This window comes from Meriones unguiculatus, chromosome 9 (assembly GCF_030254825.1).
Source record: "Meriones unguiculatus strain TT.TT164.6M chromosome 9, Bangor_MerUng_6.1, whole genome shotgun sequence".
Lineage (NCBI taxonomy): Eukaryota > Metazoa > Chordata > Mammalia > Rodentia > Muridae > Meriones > Meriones unguiculatus.
Window position 1 is genome coordinate 31452179 of NC_083357.1, and position 24567 is coordinate 31476745.

Here is a 24567-nt window from a genome sequence, read left to right on the forward strand (position 1 = left end):
TTTTCTCAAATCCAAGCATTGTATGCTAAAACATCTACACATATTTTTATCATAACTGACCATCCTCTATTAAATTATAAGCTCCACTCTGAATTCTGTTCCCTGTAACACACCTCTCCTTGTCTCATGTTTATCCATGGCCATTTGGAAGCATTTATTTTCCTCTTGTTTGCATAGTCTTGTTTGCATCTATGCTTCAAGCCCTTAAAAGAGTACTTGAGAGCGAAGCGGCACCAGAAAAACATTTGTTAACTAAGTAAAATCTTGTCCTCTATGGAAATTCTTTGTTTGATGCAGTCTAGCCTACATGCCTCCAGGCTTGCACATACTGTACAGGAACAACTTTGGATTTCACTGAAGGACAGGTGTTCTGGGGTGAGCAAACATCACTATTGGTCCCCAACCACACAGAAGGAGGCAGATGCAGGCAAACTGAGGCCGACTACAACTATAAGCAAACATTCTATTTTAATATGAAGAAAGCTCGGGAACCCAATGGGACACTTTAGATCAGTTCCTTATTGTCAACATTCATATAAGAATAATAGCAAGGTAAACAATGCTAAGGTAAAGCCACAGAGAGTCATATTAGTCCGTCCATGTTTTTATGAATTTCCTATGAAGTACAGCTACCTGGAGATGATAATACTCCCCCAAGAGCCACAGACTAACAAAAACTCCAGCTCCAGACATGAGAAGACTTCTTTTGAGTTGGTGACCAAGAGAGTCCAAGAGACTCCCAAAATAATACAGGCAATTGCCATTGCTTTTCGTTGCCTTCCAGAATTTTAAGGTAAGTTCCCACTCCTAAAAACACCACATCCTTTAAGCTGGAATTTTCTTGAAAGCGTCATACCACAGGACTAGCTCTCATAGTCCTAGAAAGGGCAGTGCAAGCTGCCAGTGGAGAAGAGCAATCAGTGTTCCTACCCGGATGTGACATCTACAAACCACAGTCATGACCAGCGCAACACCAACATGATGTCCTCACAGGTGCAATAGTGGACTTATATCTTGGGGGTAACCAACGGTGATAAAAATGGACTCCTCTCTCAATAGGCTCACTCAATAGAAGTGACTTCACTCGTGTTACTGGAAACCTGGCAAGTACCTAGAGTGCAACCTACGATTGCCATTTTCCTGAACCAGTGTGTTTTCTAATTGCATTCTAAATGCTTATCCTTACCCCACATAGAGTAGCCTTCATTCCTCATCAAAGAAGTTTTTTTTTTTCATAGGAAACAGAGTAGTGCAGAAATCCACAACTATTCAAGAATGTAGAGCACAACTGGCTCTATTGTGCCTAACCCTAACTAACACACATGCCATAACCCTTCTTTCTAAGGCTCTCAGAACCTTTAAAGAGGGGGCAACAAGACTGGAAGAGCAAGAGACCAGGAAGTTTGCTGTGAGATTGTGCCTTCTATGTAAAACCTGCAAGAAGCTATGCATAGGAAATCTCAACAATATGATTTCCTAAACAAGACGTGCACAAGGACAATTTACATGCAACAGAGATTAAAGAAATCTTACAAGGCCCCACCTCTAGATGAAGAGCTGCAAAAATTAATTATTTCTCAGAGTGAGAATTAGCCTTCCCCAAGGTTGTGCCACCTAATTGGTTATCTCAGAAGCACATGAATACAATGAACAACGAATGGGCTATCAGGTTGTGTTTGTATGTTCATGTGTATATGTGAATGTATATTTCAAAGACAAAGAGAAAAATCCATCATGTAACTATTTTTTAAAATATTCTATACTATATTCTAAGTTTGTATACCTTGTATTCAGCTATTAAACATGGATGGCTACACTGAAAAAAAAAACTTCATCACTCCTTGAATTCACCTTCCATCCCTCTGTGCATCTATACCTTCATTCTGCCATCTATCCATCCACCTATCCTCCCTCACTCTGTGTATTCATGCATTTATACATCCATCATTCCATCCTTCCCTTTCTTCAACACTCACTCCATTACTCTTTCCCTTCCTCTATCCATCAGTGTGAATGATGATCCACTCGCGCATCCATCAGTCTAAACTAACCATTATGTGTCAGGTATGAGTGTAGACACCAGAGAAGTATGATATGGTCCGTGTACTCATGGAGGATTTACAAACCTGGTAGAAGTCGTATGCTTAATGGTGGCCCCGCTGCCCAGCCTAGTCCACATTCTCTATCTAGGAGTTTTTGAGAGGGAGAATGGGAGAAGCCTCACCTCAGGTGTCAGTACTGTCTGCATACCTCACAAGATTACCTTTGCCATGAGAACCACATCCAGCTGGAAGTCCAGACTTTGGAGACCACTGGTTGACAAGCTCTGCACTCAGACTCCAGGAGTTTCAAGGCAGAGTGATCAGTTGTGCAACACAGAACCACATGCCCAGGTTCAATCATGATTCTCGATTTGGGGGAAATGATCTTAGCGCTCAATATACTAGGCTTTTAAAAGGTGTAAAATGGGGATAATTGCTTCAGAGGATCGCTGAGAATAGACCACTCAGTGAAGGTCCACATTAAACAAACATGTTGTCTCCTTAAATAGTGTGCTTCTGAGAACAGGTTGTTGGAAAGAATGGAGGCTTTGGGCTGGGTATGGAGGAGGCATTACAGCAGTCAGAAAATTGAAGAAGAGAAAGATGGGGCATGAGTAAAAGGCAGACTAACCCATATAACTTCCTGAGCACTCAGAGCCCTCAAATGTCCTAATTAACACCTTCTGTGTCTTCTCCACACACCAGGCCCCTGAGGCATAAGCTCTGAGCTTTGCACCTCACAGCAGTCTCCCAGGGCTTCAGGAACCAGCTTCACTTTCTGGACAAGCTGTTGAGTCTACATGGGTTCAAACAACTTCCGCCATATCACACACAAGCAGCAGAGCCAGAACTTAAAGCTGTTTTGAATGACGCCTCCTCCGCTCTGTCTGCCCTGGGCAGAGCTTACACATCCTAGTAGATTGCATGCTGCAACAATTGCCACCCACAGGGGAACGATTCCAAGCACTGATGCGGTATTAGCTTCTGTCCTCGCTCAGAGGCTAGCCATCCGAGCCTTCCCTCACTCAGTCCCTGGCCCTTGGTACTAAAATGCACACTGTCACAGGGCAAGTCCAGGATCCTTGGGTCTTAGCACTCCCTACACCCTAAAGAAGAGGCTGTGTTTCCACCTGGTATATGAACCTTAACCCAAAAGGAGGCCTCACCCAAAACATCACTGTCCCTTGAAATCTCAAGCTGCAGCTTGTCTCTTATGCAAATAAAGCGAGTGGACTGTGCATTACTTTAGCAGGGGTAAAGGCTTTTGGTGTTTTCTCTTCTCAAAAGCATACTCCATCCCGCATCTTTAATACTTTTATTTTCTAGTTTTTAGCAAATTAATTAGAAAATAAAACAATGCCATTTAGCTTTTGCTGCATTTCCAGACAATCTGGTTTTGAAATCCCACACAAAGCTCAGCATTGTTACACCAGTCTTTTCTCTCTCCATCTGACAAACCAGTTCATTAACTGCAAGAGCTGACAGTTTAGCAAACTCACCCCGCAGGGCACAGATCTCTGATTTTTAAATCTGTCTTATATATATGTATATACACCAGCCAGGGACTGTAGCTACACACAAAAATCTCCTCTTCCTCCTTGCTTTCAAATCCTAAAGATAGCCAGCATCTTGCTTGCCTGTGTAACACACTTGGAATCTTTAAAAAATTAAAACAGTGTCAACAGCAGAATAACCTGTTACTAAAAGGAAAAGGAAACGATTCTGTGGTGGAAAAGTCCTGCTTGTTGCTGGACCATGAGAGAAGTCTCCGGCTGTCCGAATGTATGACTGATGAAGCTATTCCTGGTAGCAAATGTCCTTTGTTTCAGGCTTGTGGAGACAAAGATGGTCACTGGTGTTAGTGTGCTTTTCCCTTCATGCCTGACTTCAGCCCAAGCTCATTTGGGCTCTTTCCTTCTTCACCTGAGGCTGAACAGCAAAATGAGATGGGCTGAGAGGTCTCAGGTCCACCAGCCATGAGCTTCTGTGGCATTAACCGTATCATCCATGAAAGGGCTAAGAGAAGAGGATGGAGGGGGGCGGGGAATGTGAATCCAAACTCTGACATCCGGAAAACAAGTATTTTGCTAAAACATACTAACTGAAAACACTTTAAAAATGCCCTTTTAAAAAAAGAATTTTAAATATCTATTTTCCCAGTTTAAACTGTTCTTTTACAGTCTATCTTCTGCAAATTGGCTGGAAAGGAGAAACAGCTTTCTCACTGTCTGTGTGACAACAAATGCATGTGTAGTGGCAGGCTTTGTCTTAACAGTCATGCTGTGTCTGTGACCTCTTCTAATTAATTTTCCTGGATAATTTATTGTCACCCCCACACAAGTCAGAGTTACCTAAGAAGAGGGAATCACAATCGAGAAAAAGCTTCCATAAGACAGCCTCTCGGCACTCCTGTGGGGCTTTTCTTAACTAATGATTGATGTAGGATGGCCTAGCCATCTGGGCAGTGCCAGCCCTGGGAAGGTGGCCCTGGGGTATATGAGAAAGCAGGTTGAGCAAGCCAGTATGCAGCTTTTCTTTATGGCTTCTGCTTCAGGTCCTGCCTCCAGCTTTCTGCCTTGAGTTCCTGCCCTGGCTTCCCTGAATAATGAGCTGTGATGGGGACACGTAAGCTGAAATAAGCCCTTTTATCCCTAAGTTGCTCAGGGTCATTCATGGTGTTTTATGACAGCAATAGAAGCCTCAGCTACCTCCACTAAGACATTAATGAACACAGTAAGTTTCCTCTGGTCTAACTAGTGCTTTTGTTATCTTGAAAGGACCCTGCATGGAGATAACTTAGAACTCCTGCACAGATGTAGCACATGGCAGCTCAGTATCCAAGTGGGTTCCCTAGTAAGGGGAACAGGGACTGTCTCTGATATGAACTCAGTGGCTGGCTCTTTGATCACCTCCCCCTGAGGAGGGAGCAGCCTTACCAGACCACAGAGGAAGACAATGCAGCCACTCCTGATAAGACCTGGTAGGCTAGGGTCAGATGGAAGGAGAGGAGGACCTCCCCTATCAGTGGACTTGGGGAGGGGCATGGAGGATATGAAGGAGGGAAGGTGGGATTGGGAGTGAATGAGGGAGGGGGCTACAGCAGGGATACAAAGTGAATAAATTGTAATTAATATAAAAAATAATTTTAAATGACAATAATCATCTGTTTCTTTTCTCTTACCACAGGTTTATTTTGTGTTCATTTTCACTTAAAGTTGCATGCACACTTCTAACTTTAGACTTTCCACCATTTGAACTACATGTTAAAACACAGTTTCTACACATAATGTTTTAAAGTCAAATAGTTTCTTTAACAAATGGTTTTCAGAGAGCATCCCTGAGCTGGTAGGGTTAATAGTCCCTGGACATTTGTGAAAACTGGAAAAGTCAGATGCAGCTATAAAAAAGAAATTGTCCTGAGTGAGGTGAATCACACCCAAAATGAAAAATATGGATGTATTCAATTATGTGAGGGTGTGAGCAGCTAAGTCTTAAATAAGCAGGCTACAGTCCTAGAGGTTAGGTATCATGTAAGGGGCTAGGAGTGGGGTTTAATAATCCTACTAAGTAGAAATAAAATAAATAGTTATGAATGGATTGGAGGAGTGACAAGGACAGGAAGATCAACTGGGAGGGGGAAAGATGAAGAAGAAGATAATGGAGGGAATAAAAGGAAAAATAGCTAAAACTAGGGTCATTTGAGGGGTCATATCAAAACCTAATACAGTAGAAGTTTCCATACATACATACATACACACACACACACACACACACACACACACACACACACACATATATATATATATACACACACACACATATGGACATATATAAACAGAATCTCCAAGTAACAGGGAAGACAGATCCCCAACTGGGCATCTCTTGTGACAAATAAAGCCTCAAGTTCCAGGAATGGGTTATAACTAATCAAGTTTTTGGTGAGGAGGTACCATGGGAACCCTGGATTGTTTGAATCCAGGCTATTTCCAAGCTGTTGTTTACTCTCCAGAATGATGGCAAGGGCTTGTTACTGAAGACAGCATTGATGCAACTCACTGAACATAGGCAAGTTGAGTTCGTGCCCACCTAGAACCTTCACTCTAACGACTAATGTTCAGAGTTCTGGAAGGTGCATGCTGTCAGAGGAGAAAGGTGAACACCAACCCAGCCACAAATGTTTTGGTCTACAATGGTGACCTGCCTGCACAATGCACTAGTGCGATAGTAGCGCAAATGTTATTGAGTAACCAGCCAATATCTGATTGGATTTAAGGCCCACTCTGAGAGATGGAATCCATTCCTGACACTGCTCAGGTGGCCAAGAACTGAGACTAGATAGGCCAGGCACCTAGGGGAAAACCAAATGCTACTGTTCTACTAATGGAACACAGGAATAAAATGGCTCCCAACAACATTCTGGTATATCCATAGATCATTGGCTCAGTTAGCCATCATCAGAGAAGGTTTTCCTGAAGTACATAGGATCTAACACAGAGACCCACACTGGATAACATTCAGATAGTGAGAGACCTTGGACCACTCAGTCCTAGAGAGGTTGACTCCATCAAATCCCCCCTTCCCCGCAGGCCTCAGAGAGCTCTGCAGAAGAAGAGGCAGAAAGAGTGTAAGAGCTGGAAGGGATGGAGGACATAAAAAACAAGACCCTCTCCACAGGGCTGATGAAATTTTAAATATTTAATAGTTTGGCTAGGTATAAAATTAAGTAAATAGCAATTTTCTATATAAGAATTTCATATGCGTAGTTTTGCCAAGCTTCTTATAGTAACTTGAAAAGTCCAATATTATTCTGAATCTCAATCCTTCATTTAGAAATTTTTTTCTGACAGCCTTTTCAGAAGGGCAACAATGTAAATAAAATATTTAGACAGAAAAAATATACAATGTGCACACCACAGTATGCATTTGGTTAGAGTGTCTGACTTACTGACACATATTCTTCTCAAGGAAAATTTGTTCTGTCTCATTGGATGATATGCTTAACTCCTATTTTTTCTGTCTAAATATTTTATTTACATTGTTACCCTTCTGAATTGATTCTCAAATTTTTATGTATTTTCTTTCCATTTCTTTTCTTCTCTCTGTCTCTCTCTCCCTTTCTCTTTGAGACAGGGTTTCTCTGTGTAGCCCAGGCTGTCCTGGATATTGTCTCATATGTCACACCCCTTTATAATTACATTAGAAAAGCTTGTGAATATCTTCTCAGGATGAGAAAAAAGCTATACGAAAGTCCTGTAGTAGTTTATGGCTAAATAAGGCTGGTTGCTGGTGTGAAAGCATTGTAAGTGTAAGCGCTTCAACTCTGTGTCTGTTACAGAGGCACTCCATTCTGAAGGTTTCTTCAAAGAGTAGACTTGTTTTTCTCATGAGAAAAACAATAATAATAACCGCAGAATATAATTGGGGTATAAGGATACAATGAGGAAAAGAGTAAATTTTGCTTCTTATTTGGAACATCAACCAATTCCCCTTCTTGGTCATATTCCTACCTTCTAGGTTATCCAGACTCTCCAACAAATTCAAGTATCCTTGCTTTTCCTGATTATGCTTTTTAGACCCTTAACAGCCATTATTTTATTTCACTATGTACCTGTCTTCAAAAGAGTTGTTACCTTATCTTGCCTGTGATAACATCATTATGCTCTTGTTTTTTCATGGCTTTTAGCTCTTATTCCCTCTCATTGATTGGTTAGCCAATGCTTGATAGTTGGAAAAGTATGTCACTATATTACTCTGGAATTTCATTAAATCAAAAACAGGGTAACCCATTATTAGCTAAGTTTGGAAAGGCTAGGCTAGATGATTCCTAGGCTAGGTTACATATTCATTTTAGCTCTATGTGCCTTGTATGTAAAGGGACTTAAAGAATAATGATAAGGAAATGTTTCACTCAAGATGCTAGCTACATTAAGATTTGGTCAACAGATGTCAGGATTGTTAACCTTATGTCACAAAAGAGAGAAAGGACTGGCTCTAATCTGGAATTGAACCAAAAGGTGAGTTAACCTGCTATCATGTCATGGGTCTGTAAAGTACTATGTCAAATGCTTTATACAAATAGATGGATAGGTGATAGACAGACAGACAGACAGATAGATAGATAGATAGATAGATAGATAAAAAAATCACAGATGATAAATAATAAATGATTGATATATGGACAGATGATAGTTATATGATTAATAAGTGACAGATGATAAATAGACAATAGAGAGTTGATTGATAAATGATAGATAAGAGACAGCCAGATGAGAGATGTGCTTATCTTCGCCACATGTGACATGTCACTGAGAATGCATCACTTGCTGCTGTGCCATGTGTTTACTTGAGGAGTATAGCCTGGAGAGAGGCCTCTTAGCAGAGCCTGCTTAGAGACTCAGCATCCTGCCAGTCCACCTGGTGAGAACTGTTTACACTGTGCTGCTTGCAGATGTAATCCAAACAACAAAACAGGCCTGACTTTTAGAGAAAACACTCTTCGTTCCCTTTTGCCACACTTCAGTGGCTCCATGGGGTGACTAACAACAACAATAAATAAACAGGAACCAAAAAAGATAAATTTTCAAATGTCTGGTAATATAAAACAGACATTTTTCCTTCCTTTCTTTGGCTGATTAAAAACCTGGAGTAGACGATCACACAGACACAATAGGCATAGTACTTCCCCCGCCCCCATGTGCCTGAACTTAAACCTCTCTATTCATTTAATGCATTGGTTCTAGATGATGCCACTTAATATTTTTTTAATGCTTCAACCAAATACCTGTTTTTAAGCAAAAATGCCCAGCTTAGCACAAATCCTCTCAATGATTGTTACGGTTGTTCCCAATAGAAAAAGAGAGTGGCTAAATCCCATTCTGTCTGCCTGGCAATTTTGTATCCTGTCTTAGATTTAACACATTCATCACAAATATTGTGAATAAAATTATGTTTACCTCAAACTGAACATTGCCACAAAGGAAAAGTTAAATTTGGCCAAACATTGTATATTCTATCCCTTTGCAATTCAATTTAGGAACAAAGGAAACCGAAAAGGGTTGTGAGGAAGGAGACATAGTTGCTGCTACCCTTGGACCACCAAGTGAGTAGAGAAAGAAACTTGAATAGCTTCTGCAGCACGAGGGGTCACATAACATAGTAAAGACTTTTTCTATGTAACTCAGAATGTGCTTTGTATTCCTTTTAAGGCCATTTTTGCAAGATCCAATCTGTTAGCCACAAAGTGAAAACAGGACCACCAGAAAAGTAGAAAGAATCACATGTATTAGAATGCATGGAAGTCCAAGATTTTAGTTCCATAAATTATGGTATCGGCAAAGTAAACATGGAGTTTTAGGATATCAGCAGTTAGCTCACTGTTGCTGCGCATGCATGCTCACAAAGCTGAGAGTCAGGTTTCCAGCAGATGGGAGAGTCAGGATAAACGTCTCCTTGGAACAATGAGCAACAGGGAATGCTTTCAAGATGGTTTCCGTACTTACTATTGTATAATCTACTAAGCAACCTCAGTGAATGCCTGCATGGAGATGAGGCCTGGCTCTCAAGATAGAGTAGGTGACCAGTGGCTGTCCAAGTGGCTTCTGAGTGGCTTTGAAGGCGTTTGCCCCATGGATGCTTTACACTAGACAGGGAACCCTTGGCTGCTCCAGATCTTGCTATCCACTGATGACAAATAGATCATAGATAATTGACAGATGATAGATAGATAGATAGATAGATAGATAGATAGATAGATAGAGATAGCTAGATGATAGATGGATATACATACATTTATGCGAACATATGTGTGTATCCATATATATACATATATATAATCTATATATATGTATATATTTGCATTTTGTGCTTTTTAAGTGTGAAACAAACAACAAAAGAGCCCTTTTTAAAGGATAAATGGATGGACAGCTAGACAGACAGACAGGTGATCTAGGTGATAAGTGATGTATAGGTGGCACACACATGTTAGATACTAGAAATGGAAAGAGCTACAGAAAATTGGAAGAAACCAGGAGGTGAGGGAGGGAGTCATGGGTAAACACAAGGAGACACGGAGGACAGAGAAGCAACAGATCTTTGACAACAGAGATGAAATGAGTCCCAGGAGAAAGAACTATGCTTCCAAAGTCAGCCTTGGTGCATCTTTAGTGTTTAACTTTTTGTGTATTTTTCCTTTCTTGATTTTATCATCTTTTAATTTTTAAGTTATGTGTATGTGCATGTTGGTGGAAGTTTAAACACAGGTCAGAGGAGGGCCTTGGACTCTCCATAGTGGAGGGAGAAGGTTGTGATCTGCTTGATGCAATGCCGGGAACTGAACCCCCAGAAGCAGAATGCACACTTGATTTTTGAGGCATCTTTCCAGTTCCTGTTTTTCCTTTCTTAAAACAATCACCCACATTTCATGTAGGCTTTGGGCCTCAAAAAAATCTTACTCACCCAGTGCTCACCTATCTGTTCTAGCAGAAGACACCCGCCTTCAGCTGGCTGGGATTATAGACCGTGTATGGATTGTCACCCTTGTATGTGAAAATTGGAATTAATCTATTATTGATTGGAATTCTTAAATGTCCATTCATGATGGACTCAGTACTGAAAGAGAGCTAGGTAAAGAGACAAGTTGAGGTTCCCAAGCACTTGTTTTTATAACTTAACTTGGAAAATGTAGACACAAACAACTTCAATTATATATCCATTTTTATTTCAAAATGAACCTCTGGTGTGTTTTTATATTCAGTTTATGAGAGGAAAATTAATAGAACAGGAGTCACTGTAAGTTCCACATAGCAGTGAATTTAAATAGCAAGTATTGAATATTTAGTTAGCACTTAAAGATTGTAACATGCTTATAGGTCGAGGGAAAATACTCTGGGAAGTGGGGTGCAAGTACAAATGTATTTTAAACAAATTAAGAATCAGCTGTAACCTCCAGGTCCTGCTATCCTTCCCCCTAACTTTTCCACAAGATTTCCTATGCTTTGTCCCAATTTTGGCTGAGTCTCAGCATCTGTTTTGACCGGCTGCTGGGTGGAGCTCCACGAGAAGACCAACAAAACCAACTAACCGGGGCCCAGAAGGACTTGGGGAGACTGAAGCACCATTCAAAGACCATGCATAGACTCATGGACTGGACCTAGGCCCCCTACACAAATGTAGCCCATGGCAGCTTGGGCTTCATGTGGGTTCCATAGTAAGGGAAGCAAAGGCTGTCTCTATTGTTGACTCTATTGTTGACTTTTAGATCACTTCCTCCTGGTGGGGCTGCCTAACCAGGCCACAGGGGAAGAGGAAGCACTTAACACTGATGAGCTGGGGTCAGTTGGGGTGGGGGGATGGCTTCCCTTTTTGGAAGATTAGAGAAAGGAGGATGGTGGAAGAGGAAGGGAGGGTGGGACCAGGAGGAAAGGAAGGATGGGGCTATGATCAGGATGTAAAGTAAATGAGTGAGTGAATGAATGAATGAATGAATAACTCAAAGAAAAAAAAAAGGTCAGCTGTGTTCCAGAGACTAGAGCTTTCTAACAGGTGCTCAAAAACTAGGCAAGAGGAAGCAGGCCATTTTTCTTATCGCTCATGGCTTGACAGGGCCTGAAAGGGAAGAGGTGCAACAGAGAACCTGACTCAGGTGTTCGTCTACTATTGGGCTTATGGTTTAAGGGAAGAGACATAAAATGTTGCTAACTCTGTGTCATGGCATAAAAGTCAGTGGGAAGCACCCTGTTAAGAGTACAGTCTTATATGAAAGGCAAAAAGAACTCTTAGTAAACAGATATAATAATATAGGTATACATCTTAGATGAATAAGATTCACACCGACCATAAACCCTCATCTTGCCACAGTATGGACCCAGTCTCTTAATAAAATATTTTATTCTTTACAGGCTTTTACCTGGAGTTTTGCATACTGAAAATCATAGGGGTGAGCTTCAAGAAAGCAGCTAGACTCATATCCACAGGCCCTCCATCCACATTCAACCTCTCTACCCAGCCTGGTCCTGCGCATACTACCTGAGGGTCTAGCTTTGTGACTCTACCCTTCTAAATACTTTTCTCCAACTCCCCAGAACTAGGCCAGGTCCCATATCTAGCACCCCAGCCTAGTTTATTCACCCATGCCTGCTCAACAATCAATCTCTAGGCTTCCACCAGAAACCTCCCTGCCTGCCCCTCAACCCACAGGCTGCTTTGACACTATATCTAGCCTCTCTACCCAGCAAGATCCTGTACATTCTTCTCCATGATGTAACTTAGTGAGTCTACCAGATGCTTCCCTCCACACACTGTCCCCAAACCTCTGATCTACCTTACACTGCAAGCTTGGACCGGGACATACTTCCTACATACAGGTCCAGGCCCTTATGTCCTCCTGACTTTGTCTAACTTAAGCCTTCTCCTAATTCTAGGCCCAACCTGATGTGCTCATCCTCTTTTGTCTCAATCTGTTTTGTCCAAATCAGATGCATAATCAAACCAAACCAAAACAAAACAAAGAACAAACAAACAAAAATAAACAAACAAACAAAAAAACATATAACCAGATCTCGTCACAAACAACATGATCAAGCCAGCATCTCCCTTCCCAAACCTACCAGTTCTGTAGAAATGTTTACCAATGATAAGTACACAGATGAACTCCTGGAAACAAAATTTAAATGAACAATCATAAACTTTAGAAAATAATTAAAAATGATTAAAAAAGACACAGAGAAATAGCTCAATGAAAGTAAAGAGAAAGAACTTAAAGAGAACAAATACCTGAGTGATGCCAAGGAAGCACAAAACAGAAGGCTAATGGAAATGACAAATACAACCCAAAATGTGAAACTGGGATTTAATAAAGATAAACAGATAAACATGGAACTGAAAAACTTAGCAACCTAATTGTAAAAGTCAAAGGAAAGCCTTGCAAGTAGAGTGAATCAAGCATCAGATAAAATGTTAGGACTTAAGGATATGATAGAAGGTCTAGACGAAATAGGGAAGGAATATAAAAAGGAAATTTAATAACACAGGAAAAGTACCTACAGAAAATGTGTGATACCAAAAAAGACCAATTTTAAAAATTATATATGAGAAAGAAGAATCTCAAATCAATAGCATAGGCCAGATCTTCAACAAGATCATAGAGAAAGATGTCCCAAAATTAAGGAAAGACATTCCCATACAAGAAGCACACAGAACACCAATAGGACAAGACCAGAAAAGAAAATTACCACACCATATCATAGTTAAAACATTAAGAACACAGAATGAAGAAAGTGTATTGAAATGTTCAAGACAAAAAACAAAGAAACAAACAAAAAAACAAAACCAAAAAACAAAATCCCACAAGTCACATACAAAGGAAAACCTATTACAATAACAACTAGTTTCTCATTGGCAACTTTGAAAGCCAGAAGAGCCTGGAGCAATGCATTCCAAATCTTATGAGATCATGACAGCCAACCTAGACTAATATATCCAGCAAAACTATCAGACATAGTTGAAAGAGAAAGAAAAGCTTCCTTTGATAGTAACAGCCATAAATAAATAAATAAATAAATAAATAAATAAAAAGACATCCAACAAACAAAACCTACAAAGAGTACAGGATATAATAATTTTAAGTAAAGACAGGAATGAACATAGACAAGAGACTATGGAAAGAAATATGAAAGGATAATCACGAAAGCTCAAGTATCACTGAGAGCACAAACAACAACACAATGACAGTGATTAACACACATTTCAATAATAACTTTCAATATTAGTAGTTCAATTCTTCAATCAAAAGATACAGGCTGGCTGAATTGATCAAGAACAAATCTGTCTTTCTGTTATCTACAAGAAATACACCTTAGCTAATGATAGTCATAGGCTTAGAGTAATAAGACAGGCAAAAGTACTCTAATCAAATGGGTTCAGGAAGCAAGCAGGCCACCAGCCTTATAGTTGAAAAGATACACTTTAAACTAAAGTTAACCAAAAGAGACAAAGAGGGACAATTTATTCTAATCAAGGGAAGAGTTAACCAAGAAGACATTACTATCCTAAACAAATCTTGTGCTCCCAGTTTCATTGAAAAGATGCATATTAAAGATTTAAAGGTACATATTAATGTCAACTCATTAACAGTAGCTAATTTTCTTACCCCATTTTTTCTAAATGACGTCATTTGAATTAAAAATAACCACAGAAACAACAGAATACAGTAAATGAACTTAATAGATACCTGCAGAATACTACATTCAGACATCAAAGAATACATATTCTTTGCAGCTACACATGGATCCCTCTCTAAAAACAGACCACAGCATATATGTAAAACAAACTTTTACAAATTCAAAAAGACAAATAATTCTGTGTATCATATATGACTACAATGCAATACAATTTAAAATTGACAGCAAACAAATCTCCAGTAAATACAAAACTCATGAGGATTAAATAACTCATTACTGAATGATGAATGAGTCAAAGAAGAAATCAAGAAAAAAAACATTATTGTAATTAAATAAAATAAAAACATAATACAATAATACCTCTGAGACCCATTGAAAGCAGTTCTATGTGGCCCATTAAAAAATTAAAATAAATCAGAAAGAGCACAAATAAATGTATTAATGATTCAAGTAAAAGCTTCGAAAAATAAGAACAAACTGCATCCAAACACAGTCAACAACAAGAAATAATAAAAATCAGAGCAAAAATCAATGAAATAAAAACAAAGAAAACAATAAAAAGAGGCAAGGAAATCAAAGAGCTAGTTCTTTGAAAAGATAAATTGGCAGAGCTTTGGTCCAAAGAACAGAAAGAAAGGGAGGATCCACATTAACAGAATCAGAAATGAACAGTGAAACATTACAACTGATACCATAATAATTCAGAACATTCTGAAAAGCTTAAAACTTTTTTCTCCATTAAGTTGGAAAACATAACAAAAACAGATGAATTTCTAGATTCAGCCAAACTATCAATATCAAAACAGAAAGTCAACAACCCACAGGGACCCATATGTTAAACTATGACAAGGAGATTGGCCTGGTAATAAAAACCCTTCCAGTAAAAAATAAACAAAAATCCAGGTGAATTTTCAATAAAATTGTAGCAGATATTCAAAGAAGATAATGCCATTATTTAAACTATTAAAAAAAGAAACAAAAGGCATACTCCCAAGCTCCTTCTACAAAGCTAGTAGCACCTTAATATGATCACTCTAAAATGAGAGAACCAACAAAAAAGAAACTACATATTAATATCCCTAATGAACAAACATTTAAAAATGCTCAGTAAAATACTTTCAAACAGAATATAAACAAACATCAAAGAGACAATCCACCATGACCAACTTGGCTTCATCCCTGAAATGCAGGGATGATTCAACATTTGCAATCCAATAAATACAATAACATGCAAGTAAACTTAAAGACAAAAATCATTCAACAGCTGCAGAAAAAGCCTTTGAAAAAACATCCAACATGCCTTCATGATAAAAGTCCTGGGGAATGTAGGATTAGAGGCAGCATACCACACCCCATGAAAGCTATATATGAAAGACCAAGAGCCAACATCATACTAAATGGAGAAAAATTTGAAGCGAACCCCAACTGAAATCAGGAATGAGATGGGGTTATCAATTAACCCACTCCTTTTTAATGTTGTGCTTGAAGCACTACCTGGATCAATAAAAATAAAAAGGAAATTAAAGAAATAAAAATAAAGAAGTAATTTAAATGTATGCAGTGTATGTGTGCATGTGTACGAATGGGTATCAGTGGGGGGAGGGTACTCATGGATATGTGTGAATTTAAAGTCCAGGTCACAAGTCAATATTGGGTGTCTTCATTATTATTATTATTATTATTATTATTATTAAATACAGCCTCTCAATTAACTGGGGCCATCCAGGGAGGCTATGTAGCCAGCAAGAGCTAAGGATTCACCTGTCTCAGTCTCCTCTAATACTGGGGTTACATCATTTTTAATATGGGTATTAGGAATATGATATCAGGTCCTTATGTTTGTCTACAGGCATTTTATCAACTAAACCATCTCCCTACCCACCAAAATATTTTGTAATATTTATTAAAATCAAAACTTTTCATTGCACATATTCATTACACATGGCATAATACTACCTAGAAATACCCTCATGTAAGTATTTAGTATATGTTTTAAGGTAAAACTCTATCTAAAGATTAAGAATTTACAGTTTTCTAAATAAATAAATGATTGCTATGAAGACAGTAAAGGAGAACATTCCCTAAGCTGTACAGTCAGTGACACATGGGCCCAGGTCTAAATATTGTGTTTTGAACTCTTGAGTACACATGTGAATTCAGAAAATGAGAAAAGACAGACATCTGGACTGAAGTCTCAAATGCACCTGAGAATTCAGAGAAATGCACTCAGACAAGGCCGCACACCTGGACTGACACAAATAATCCAAGCATTAGAACAGACTTTCCAAGAGTAGGCATGCCGAGAAACCAGTTCACCTGCTAATGACTTCTCAGTTACAGACTTAAAACCTCTCTCCCTTTGTAGAAAGGTTCCTCATCCATGGGGAAAAAGGCGAAAAGAGAAAGAAAAGACAAGAAAAGAAAAGTGACATGAGGCCTGCTGGTCTTTGCAGGCCGAGGGTTCAATGTCAAGGCTCATGGTGACCTGCATCTGTATATAGGAACTCTACAGCTTCCCTAGCAGACCATCCAATCAATGAGCAGCAAATCTACATTTCTTCCCATGAGTCTCAAATCAAGTTATGAGGATGGAGATTCCACAGATATGTACGTGCACACACTCATGAGTATAACCCTCCACTCGTGTATGTGTACATGTATGTATATATATATATATATATATATATATATATATATATATACATGCACACACTCATGTGCACAACCTCCCTCTTTTGCATACATACACATATACACACATGGATATACGCACACATGCACAGGCCCTACCTCACAGCTCCTAGCCTTGTCAACTGACTTTGGGATAAACCTGGCTCCACAATCTTGACTTCTGTGGCTGTGAGACTGTGAGCCCTTGCTTGTTATCAAGAGTTTATAAGAAACTGTAGTAGAGTTCAAATCATGGAAGTGTTATAAACTATGTTAAATGGTTGCTCTTTTTATACTGATGGCATTCTAATTATGTTTGGATTTCTGTTGGTGTAAGCACATGTTATGAACTTCCAGATAAAATCATGGCAGCCAGTCCTCAAGCTGCAGATGGGAGAAAGATGTGAGGAAAACACAACAGCAGTATTGAGACAGTGTGGGTGGGAATGCAGGAATCTTGACGCTCCCTATTTCTTTATCTATTTGGGCAGGAAATCAAACCTGACTTCTGCTGTCCAAATACCATATTATGGTGTAAAGAGCTGTCTATTGAATATCAGGTTATTTAGAAATAATGATTACCGCATTTTGGAAAGGTTGGTAACTCTTAATGCATAGATCAAGTATGGCTCAACAGTAGCGTGCCACACAAGTCCTGGCACGTTAGATTACAGTGCGTAGACAGAGTGCTCTGCGAGGGCGCACCTTGTGAGCAGGGGCTAGAACTCTTTGAGAAGACAGTAAAGCTACGGTTAGAGGAGAGGGTAAGGTCTGTTTCAATGAGTCAATTTGAAGTGCAATCAGTTCACAGGCTTGCAGGAATGATAGTATGACATGACATGTTTGGAGCTGTTTCTGGTATCCAGGAAGCTCTAATCTTTCTTTATACTGTTGAGGCCATGAGAAACCTTATAGCATTAGGCATATTTGATTCAATGACCCAGTTCATTCTCACAGCTGGACCAGAACAAAATGCAGTCCCATTTATTTTGAACAAATACTCCACCATTTCCCGCATTGTGTGAATTATGCATCCATTTATATGAGATACTATTGACTCATATGCCCAAATTCTGCATTTAAGACTGATGTTTTGGCTGAAAAATAAGTTCAGGGACTTTCCTAGAAAGCAGCAAACATAAAGACGTGGCTCTTCTTTCCCCTGACTAGTACTCCGTTCCACAGCTGGCCCCAGCTCCAGAGGGCCGGTGCTGCAGTTGGCAGAGGTTTCTGTGAAAAGCCTGCCATGTTTCTAACTATTGTATCACTATTGAGCTTCCTGGACACCAGAAACAGCTCCAAACAGAGCAATCTGCCAGCGGCAGCACCACCCCAGCCCTGTTCTACTTAAGGCCATGGTGTCTTTCTATTGTTTCAACTACCATTTCCAAGCGCAAAAAGTTCTCAGCCTCAAAATTCCTTGGGGCCAAAACATAGCGTTGGGCATCTTATGCTTACAAGGACTCAAAAGTACTGTGCAAGACATTTTAAATTCCCTTTTGGGGGGAGGAGGGGACAATGTGAGAGTGTCTCCAATTAGACTCTGTATTAAAAATAAAATAAAAAAATACTTATTTAGTAGTCTTTAAAATTTTTAATTGTGCTTAAAAAATTACAATAAACAATACACGACAACTCTAAATGTCTTACTTCTTTTTTCCAAATGGTACCAGAGTGTGTGACCAGAGTCATTACTACACAGGAAAATTAATAGTCAGAAATCTCTCAGTGGAGAGGAGCGTGAACGGGCCACATGTCTGTGACATTTTCCTGCATCCACTCAAACAGATGGGCCTCCAGGGTGAGCTGGCCTCCGTGGAGATGAATGAGATTCCACAGCTCTTAGCACAGTGGCATAGAAATGGCCAGATTCAGCTGCAGAAGCATTCTTACAGAAACAAAGCAGGGCCACAAAGGTGTCCTGTCCCAGCGTCTATCAATGCAGAGCCATCGTTATGGAGCCCCATTCATTCTCATTAAAGCCACATTCAGTATCAGATGACACCGGTCAGGCACCCCATGGAAATCCTGAGGACCTGATCATCCATTAACTACGATTGATGCTGATGTGGCTGATCTGGGAGAGAAGGCTGTGACAGGCCCACAGCTAGAGATACAGTCAGAAAAGCGCCTGGCAGAAATCAAACAGGCAGATAAAGCAGAGTCACCCTTGAGCAAGTGACTAAGGCCTCCTGTGCTGGCAAAGGTCACGCAAGACATTGAAATTCAATGAAGGGGCCTGTAAGCTAAGGAAAACAGGCAAGCACCAGGGAACCTCCCTGCAGAAAGGCTGGAGACAAATGCCCCTTCTCTATAGAAAGGAATCAGCATGGGGCATCCTTCCCAGAAGATCTGGGGGAGCCATCACTGTGTGCACATCTGGCACACAGGTGTGTGGCCTGGTTTTCCTAAGCCAGCAATCAGCCATCACTTGCCAAGAATCCTATTGTTGCTTTGGGTAGAAAACAGAAAGAATTATAGCTTCTAGATTATGATGACTTTTTTTAAAAAAAAAAAAATGTCGATTCTATCTAAAGCATTCTTTCTTCAGCAGATTATATGTCTAATCCACCTACTTAATTAGCTAGCTCCTTGGTGGATGAAATAATATTAGTGGGTTAGAGTTATATTGCCACTGGAGCAGCCATTTAATTCTGGCAACTCTAAAGCAAATTATTCCATAAATGGATAGTTTATTCAATTTTGTTCAGTTCCGATTCAATTCTGAGCCCTTATATAACCAAAGTACTGAGATAGACCTATGAAGAAACAGCTTAGGAGAACCAATCCTTTCCCCTAATGAGACAAGGCAATGGTGACAGGTCACAAACCACAGCTATGCAATGCAATGTAAATACAGTGTAGGACTGTGAGAGTGGGTGGGATCCTGGTAACTGCAGTATAGACAAGAGAGAGATAACAGTGGTGGAACTCTAAATAGCCAAGTGAGAATATTACAATTTAACAACTGACAGTATAAACTCTGAAAATTCTGTGCATGTTTGCTGTTAGGTTTTTCACCAAACACTGGGATACAAAAATGAAGGACACACTCAGGCTATCCTTTCCCTCCTAACTATCTTAGGGCCTTGTGGGGGAAAAGAGAGCTCTTCCAGGGTTATTACACGCTCTGACAGAGGTAGAGGCCCAATATTAGGAGAGCACAGACAGTGACCACTTAAGACAAGAAAAGGCTGCTCAATGACAACTGAGCTGAGGCAGATCATAAGCCTGAAGTAGTAAGAGATGAATGTGGATGAGAAGGAAATAAAGATAGGAGCCCATGCGCATGATGATGGAGGCTGGACTGTGCACATGTGAATCCTCTGGTGAGCTCCTAGCTGGTTGGAACCAACGTCTTACTGTCAGTTCTGCACAGGACAATGGCCACCTGAATGCTCTGTGGAGAATGGGTTGGTGGTGTAGTCAGATGATGAGAAGCCACAGTGGAGGTGGTTCAGTGGACCACTTTTAAGGACCTGAGATACTGGTTGTGTCTGTGAAGTATCAAAGGTTAGGAGGGAAAGAGGTGCAGATCGGTTGGACCTTGAATGGAAGGAGAGCAAAGAGCCAGTGGCAACTCTGGGATTCAGATTTGGAAACTAAAAGGTGGTGCCCTTCGTCAAGCTAGACAGAGGACAGGGGCAACAAGGACGGAGGGAGGTCGTGTGCACTAGCTCACAGGAGGCACCTGTAAAGTTCATGAGAAATAAGACCACAGCCTTATGTAGTCCACCATGGATGGCTTCTTAAATATGTGATTAAGGAAGACAATGATTTCAGTTAAATCTAATAAATGCAAACAAGATACTAATAAACACATAACAAGATACAATTGAAATATAGAAGGCTTTAATGTACTTTGGCTTCCCTGCATTCTTCCATGTACCTCTGTAGAGGAGTGGAATTTAGAAGTCTTGGTTAATACCACCGGAGCTGAGTCAATTTTCTTGGCTCTTTTATTTCGTAAGTACTGCTAAGTATAATACACAGTATCAGGAAAGTGAGGAGTTTGATACAAGGAGCACACTGCCTTGTGTCTGTTGTTTCATCAGAGTAAGAAAACACCTAAAAACATCAGCTCTAAGGAGAAAGGCCTGAGTGGCATGATAGTTTCAGTTCAGTCTCACTTCCCTTGTTTCTTTCTGGGCCTGTGATGAGTCAGGATACCATAGTCGAAGCACGTGGTGTAGCAAAGCTTGTTAACACATGGTGACCAGGAAGGCGGTGACTGGACTGTGGGGGAGGTGACCAGGGGAAAGATACAACCTACAAAGGACTGCAGTCACCCCCTTCTTCCAACCAGCCTCTACCTGAAATTAGTGCATTCAGCTATGAACTTGTCAGTCAATGAGGCTAGCATCCTTATGATCCAATCACCTTGCAATAGCATCACCAGCACAGAAGCCTGTGCAGGACTCTTCAGACCTCAAGACTGTTTCCTAGCAGTAAGAAACAATGTTGTGCTCCAACAAAGGAGCAGCACACAATATCACAATGAACCTGGTTGAGATGAGGAACGAGACAAATGTAATGGTCTTTGAGAGCAAGACGGGCAAATGGTCAAATCACAACAATGGGTTGGGAGACAATTTAGAACTGAGCTCTTACTGAGGTTTTGTTTGTTTGTTTTTTATTATTGAACTTTATATGTTAATTTTGATTTGATTTTTAACTTTTCCTTTAAAATATAATTTTTAGCACTGAAATGTTCGATGCCTCTTTACACTGGGTGTTTTGCTTGCTATGGTTTAAGTAAACAATAGGTCAGTTGGACAAAGTGTTATTTTCCCAATGACATTACTCTATTTTCAGAGTTATATCACATTCCTATTATTGAATAGCTCCCTCCTTATGGTAATATAGCCAAGTACCAACCATGTAGTTTGAGCTTTTCTTTTGAACAAATCTTCTACCATAAATCACCAAGGGGAAAGTAATAGAATTCTGACGTTAATAATTAGCTTAAAGTTGACATTTTTCTTCTAACGGTGTTGATTCAATGTGAATAAATACCTTTACTTTCATCAGGAATATTCCTTCCTTCCATCTTTCAGCAGGCCTAAACTTTTCCAAAGTCATTAAAATGTCATTAAACACATTTTGAAGTTGCTCTTGTCCTACTAGGACAAGGAACCTTCCGAGGTCCTTCATTGAACCCTTCCCAGCACTTAATTTGTGCCTGTATCACAGCAGGAATGAGGAAAACCTGCCTATTCACCACCAACTGAAGATTCTTAACACAATAGGAAGAACGGCATATAAAAACAAACCAGAAGTTACTCAGATGGTGTGATCACAACAGTATGTGCTTATTATTGTTTTGTGTTAGCCTGCTGTCCACAGATGTTCAATAATGGCTTCCCAACTCTTGCTGTTCTGCAATGCCAGCTTCTCATTAGGCCTTCAGAAGTGGTGGTTACACACATGGACATGAGCCAAGGGACCTTATGCCAAAAACTCAATGAAGGCATTATTTGTGCATGTACTTAGTAAGGATGGAATTTTGCCAGACAGACGATCATTATTGAGCCTTTGATGACTAAGCTGGTTTGAAATTTTTTATTATGTGTACACACACATGCACATATGAACACACACACACACACGATAGTCTTTATACCTTTGTTAGTTTGAATAATGAGTGCTGTACCAGTCACAAACTCTATGAATGCCATGATACATGGCTCTTCTTAGTCAATGCAGACTTATTCTGTATCTTTCCCCCAAGGAATTTCATTCTTCCTCTTCCCACAGTTTGTCATGGTTCCTCTAAAAATCATATGGGGAGAAAGCCCTCTACCCTTGTAGCCCACATACTTCTAGAGACCATGGATCTCCCAGGGAGGCATCATCTGGCCGGTGGCCCATGTCACCCTGTTTAGTTTATGGATGTTGATGAGAAAATAGGTCAAAGTGTTACTGTTTTAAGTAGCATTTTAACTGATGGTAATTTACTCCATAAAAGGTTAGCTGCCAAGACATAACTGTGGGCTCTAAAACAGACTGAGTAGAGTCATTTAGAAGTTAAATAATTTTAATATAACAAACATGCATATTTTTGCATGTGTGTAAGTCTATATAATCTATTATGTATACATATGCAGGTCCATGGAATAGCAAACTTAGTTCCTACCTGAAGGGAAGACTAAATTAATTATGTGTAATGCATTATAGTTTTTCTCTCTTTACTTTTAGATTTTTAGTTCCATATAAATAGACAAGACAGGCAGTGGCCATTCCCGCCTCAGCTGCTCTTTACTTTCAACAAAACATTCTTTGAATCTGAGAAAAACCAAAAGGCACCAAATTCTAATCTATAAAATTATTTTCATACAATTTAGAAACATGTTAAACAGGTTCTCTGAGGAAAAGGGAAAAATCTTTAATTCACTTTTACTAAAATACAAAGACAAAGAAGTTAAAAGCACAGAAAACCAAAACCAAAACCAGTACAGGAAAAATCCCTCTGTACTGACTCCCACATATCTAGAGAGTATTTCAACTATTTCACTTTACAAACTTCAACAGAGATATGATTTCTGGTATTCTGGCTTATAGAATCACTTGGGAATGAATAATTCATAGGCTTTTTACTAAGCCCCCAGTGTAAATCAGTCAAATATAGCAACATGATATTCGTGCTGAATTTCTAAGTACTTAAAACATTTAGATGGAAACTTTCTCTTTTTGAGAAAAAGGGAGAAAGAATGTTGTTTCTGTCTGCTCACATGGCCCAGGCATGAGTTCATTATATTCTTCTGAAAAAAAATCCATAAGAGGGATTTAATTAAACAATAAACCAGTGAGCAACCCAAGTGAAAGAAAGCAACTCAAACCCGAAACTTTCAGCATTACGTTTCTTTTATTGACATAGCATCGTGAAGCCACACAGAAAAAGCAATCTAATAACAGACATTCTTTTGGGCCATTTTCAGAGAGCGAAAGGACATCCACTTATTGTCCCGCCCATCCGATTGGTCCATATACAGCAATAAAGGTACAATAGACGGAAACAGGAAACAGCCTGGCACAGCTGTAGGATCTTATTAGCAGCTAATGGATATCTGAGAAGAACACGCATACAATGCTGAATCGTCTGTACCAATCTCCGAAGCAATTACTCTTAATTAGCGGGTTCTGTTTATAGATTCAACTTGGTGTACCCTTATGTATCAGAAAGATGAATGCAGCTGGAGAGAGCCAGAATGCCCTTAAAGGAACAGTATTGTAAGATTTTGAGGGCCTTGTTGTTGTTTTTTGATAAGTGAACCTTAATAAACACATGATTTTGTGAATGATTAAAGTAAAAGAAGAAAAGTCTTAACAAGACCAGCAAGGTGAAAAGTACTCTTGCTGTTGCTCCAAGATACGATGATGATGAATGAAGCTGAGAATGATAATGATAATGATTAATAAAATAAAACACTGAAGCCGAATAACTGTAGGACAAAATCCTCCCCTGTACTATGACTCTCAGCACTTCTGATGAATGAAGCTGAGAATGATAATGATAATGATTAATAAAATAAAACACTGAAACTGAATAACTGTAGGACAAAATCCTCCCCTATACTATGACTCTGAGCACTTCCAGAAGGTTCCATATTCCCTACCTCCATCTAAATTCAGCACTTGGATCCAGAAAAGCAGCACCTGCATTTCTCATCTGCCAAATT

General features: G+C 39.6%; 1 protein-coding gene across 2 annotated transcripts in view; it reads right to left on the minus strand.

The window, feature by feature from the left end:
• Rarb (retinoic acid receptor beta) overlaps positions 1 to 24567 on the minus strand; it is a 648239-nt gene that overhangs the window by 328740 nt on the left and 294932 nt on the right. The gene's annotated exons all lie outside the window — the stretch shown is intronic.